A 4,648-nucleotide genomic window follows, 5' to 3' on the forward strand; every position below is an offset into this window, starting at 1 on the left:
AAGCAAGCAGAAGGTGGAGAAAAGGCATCTCCGAAGGAAGCCACTGCAAAGCCCTTTTTAATGTTTGAAAACTTGGTGCCAGGTCAGCATATGTTTTTCTCCAAAGTACAACATAATTCAGTAGCAAATGAGTCATTGCACAGATAAGACATGACATTGAAAACCCTGTGTCATGTTCTCCATTTCCCTGGCTTTTTTGTTAATGTGGTCTCTTTCATAAACATATCACACACGTATTCTTGCTCATTGCATTCCTTCTCCATTGCCTTTGTTTCTATCCAAGAATCTTTGTTTCTTAGGCCTCAGCCTCAGTATGGTGCCTAATGGATTCTTGTGTTTCTGTATAATCTTCAGTCTCACCATAGGTAAGAGAACTAATTATGCTGCTCTCTTGCACCTAAAGTTCTTTCCTCCTAACTGGAAGGCAAGACCAGGTAGAAGGTTAACACGTTCATTTCCTTTGTATTAGCTCCAAGCTCAGCAACAAACAGGTGGTAATTGTTACCCTTATGACTTTGGTTTTGTCCTTTGTAGCTGTAATTGCAGAATTGATTCTTAGTCTATAAAAGTGCCTGCCTGTTTCTAACAAAGGAACATCAAAAGATCAGTAGAGAATAAAGAGTTTATTTTTCCTTGCCCCTCCTCCTTTCCATCAAATTCCTCTTTCTCTGGCAGGGAAGATTGGGGTGCAGCTGCCATTGGCTTCCCAGGAAACAGGGCAACTCACATGTGGTTTTGTATTTCAGTTATAAGAACTAGAATCCTAATCAAAAAAGAGCTAACAGTTGAAATGAGTCTGATTGTCATGAATGTTAAGAGGATTACATTTAAATGATTGTCAATGGAATTAATTTTTTTTTTTTCCAAAGAACGAATGGCAGTAGCAATATCCCTGCCCCCCACACACCCAAAACACTGCACACTTAGGGCATGGAAGACTGGGCTGCTTTACACAGAATACATCTCCTAAAATAACATGTATGCCCCATCACATCTGACAATACACATTTATATTTTGCCACATATACTTGCAGCAAGAAGGCCCAGTTAGTGGTGGGTCTCTGCAATGTATATATAAAGAGGGTCTCAAAAAATGTACACATACTTTAATGAGCTCTAATTCATATATCAGTGTAGAAAACCTGCAACACCTGAACATCTTTAAAGGAAGTAATTGAAGAGATGTGCAGAACCATCCCACCATACACGTTGATAGATGTCTGCAGATCCCTTAGTCAACTATGGTCGCAATACTAACCAACTTTCCAGCACTGATATAAGGGCAATGCAACTCCAAGGTAAGAGAATGAACATTGCCTTACCTTGAGGAGGCCTCTGTGACTGCCCCCCAACTGCAGGATGCAGCACATGCCCCACTGGCACAGCTATGCCAGTGCTGGAAAGTTGGTTAGGATTGCACCCTATGTCAGTGATGTATAGACATCGACTGGGAGCATTTTGAGCACTTGGGCTAATTCAGTAACTCATTAATTAACTAACTGGGTCAAAGCAACTGCTTCTGCATATACCATATGCTGTATATGTGTGATTAATAGTATATGTGTGAATTATAGTATAATAAATTTGACACTATAAAGTGTGTGCACATTTTCTTAAGATGCTCTGTATGTAGCAAATTGCTTATAAATCCATGTATCAAAAAAGATGCTGTATGTTCAGTTTTCCAAACTGTAGTGATACCCATGTAGAAATTTGTCACTTGTGAAGCTATCCACACAGGCTTTAATTCAGCAGCATCCAATTCCAGCCAGCCAGATATTAACTGTGCCTATCCCTGTACTGATCCACTCTTCTTCAAATTGCAAATGAAGGAAGTGGATTGGTATAGAGAAGGTCTTGTTCGTGGTGAGGGCTAATCTACCTCCTCATAAAATGGAATTGGGAGCCTAGTCTCATCAGAAGGTTTCAAGGGGACTCGTATTAGGAGAAGACATTCCTTGAGCTAACTGAGATCCAAGTTGTTTAGAGCTTCAAAGGAGAATCTATAGTTCAAATTGAGACTGGAGATGAAGCAGCATTCGAAATAGATACTGCAGAATAGGTTAGAACAGTGTTTCTAAAACTGTGGGTTGGGACAACTAGTTGGGTCACAAGCCGATTTCAAGTGGGTCCCCCATTCATTTCAATATTTTATTTTTAATCTATTAGACTTGATGGGTATGTGACCACATTTGCGGAAATGTTACACATCTGTATTTTTAACAGGCTACTCTGTATATTCTTTTAACAATGGTAGTAAATGGGACTTACTTCTGGGTAAGTTTGGGTAAGATTGCGGTTTAGGATAGTAAAACATTTTCCTGCTCAATAATTCACTTCTGGTCGTGACATCACTTCCGGCCGGTACTGACAGATTCTCATTCTAAAAATTTAAGAACCACTGGTAGAATATATGAATAGCAGGCAAATGATCACATTCTGTATCAGCTGAAGTTTCCCAAGTGTCTTCAAAGTCAGCCCATGTGTATAGTAGTCTATATCCAAGTCTAATAGTCTAATCCTAGAAGCCACCAAAATATGACAGGCAGTGATCATGGCTCTCTCTGGTTGTTCTATTACTGTCACTGAATGGAATCATTCATAAATCCTAAATTTAGTTTTATACTGAGTGAGTTTTATGCTGGAATTTCAGATGAAATTTAAGATTGAAAAAGCACTTTTATCGCCTGCTCTTTACCATACTTACTCAGAAGTCAGTCCTCTTAATTTTAGTGGAACTGATTTCCTAATGGTTTTCTTAACTTTGCAGCCTAAGAGCATAATCCTTTGCTTATATTTATATGAGTAATCCCTATTGAATACACTAGAACTTCTTAATAAATATGTTCAGGAATTTGCTCTATGTAAGTTATTTTGGCCCCAATCCTATCCAACTTTTCAGCGCTGATGCAGTCACAATGAAGCCATGAGGTAAGGGAACAAACATTCTTTTACCTGGAAGAGTCCTTCATGACTGCCCCCCTTCACTGCAGGATGCAGCGCATACCCCATTGGCATGGCTGCATTGGTCCTGGATGGGACTGAACCCTTGGTGGGTTACCTAGGCAAAGAGGTATATTTTTATGAGATGGGTGATAGTAACTGTCCATATTTATCTCAGCCTAGCACAGAGTGGTCAACCTTTGAGCAGCTGGGGGGCCACATGACTCTTGCATGACCCCTGGTTGTGCTGACCTGGAAGTAATTGGCAGTGACATGATGATATCGCACCCACTTGCTTCTGCGTTCTGAGCTGCCTAAGTCATAATTTGGCAGGCTCAGGACACATGTGGCAGAGTTGGAGGTGGGTGAAAGTACAGCAGGGCTTTTCAATTTCCTGCCACACTGTTGCGGCTTCTCATTCTCCAAAGGAGAAGCTGGAACAATGTGGCAGGGAGACTGAAAAGCCACTGAGGTGGGAGGAGTTGGGGGCTATGGGTGGGCTTTCAGGGGCTGCAAAAAGGGGCCTTGTGGGCTGCATAAAGCTGGTGGGCTTCATGTTGGATCACCATGCCCTAGCAAATCTCCAGTGGCACTTGCTGAAGTTTTTCTAGTGTTTCTTTTTAGATTGTAAGTCCTTTTGGGTTGGGGAACCATTGCTTTGCTCTGTATGTTACTTTTTTGTTCCAAAGCAATATAAAAGTCAATCAGTCTTTGGTCAAGACCAAATGCAGGCTGGCTTCAGCTTTTGTGGCATCCAAGATTAAAAGGCTGTCACTGCTGGGAAGACCCAGCCAGTTTCTTCCTCTGACCTTTATTCCATCCTAGAACTCAAGACAGCATCCATGAGATTCCCAGGTTGCTAAGTGGTTTCCTGTTCAGTTATTGACCAGACATAGACCTACAATATAGTTGTGTATCATGTGCCCCACAAATGCCCCGATTGGCATCTCCCTCCGTTCTGACTCATAGTTAGACCAAGCTAGACCAAGTATGAATGTAGTGGACACTAGGGGCAGCAAAAAAAAAAAAAAAAAAAAAAAAGGTATAGGGCAAAGTAATTTTCACAGGGCAAAAGCTGCCTTGTATGAACTTTTCAGTTCATACTTTCAAGTTCATACTGCCTTGTATGAACTTGAATGAACTTTTCAGATCATTCTTGTAATAATAAATGCACAGGAGGGTGTATCCACCAATCTGGCTCAATGCAGGTCCCCCAGACCCCTGTTGAGCCAACTTGGCCCAACCTGAACCCTCTGGAGGTGACTGGAGCTGTGCCATTCTGAAGCCTGCAGAGGCTGCGGGTAGACACATGCGACCTCTGCGGGCTTCAGAAAGCTCTATGGAAGCGACTGGAGCTGTGCTCGATCACCTCCAGAGGGCTTAAAGGGGCAAAAACAGCAGATTTCATTATCTGCTGTTTTCATTATCTGCGTGGGAGTAGGGGTCTGAGAATGGATCCCCTGCAGATAACAAGGCCCCATTGTAAAAGTGGCCTGTATTGTATTGTAAAAGTGACACACATACCAAAACAACCTATACATCAAATACATATAAAAACAAAACAAAACTGCACAGATTAGGAAATAGGTTTTGTATATTGCCTACCTACACAGGTGGGAAGGCAATTTTCTTGGTGGGCATTGCCCAGCTTCACTCCCCTGTGACACTGTCCATAGTGGTAAGCTGAACATCTGTCTGTTTGGCA

Source organism: Tiliqua scincoides, chromosome 4 (assembly GCF_035046505.1).
Source record: "Tiliqua scincoides isolate rTilSci1 chromosome 4, rTilSci1.hap2, whole genome shotgun sequence".
NCBI lineage: Eukaryota > Metazoa > Chordata > Lepidosauria > Squamata > Scincidae > Tiliqua > Tiliqua scincoides.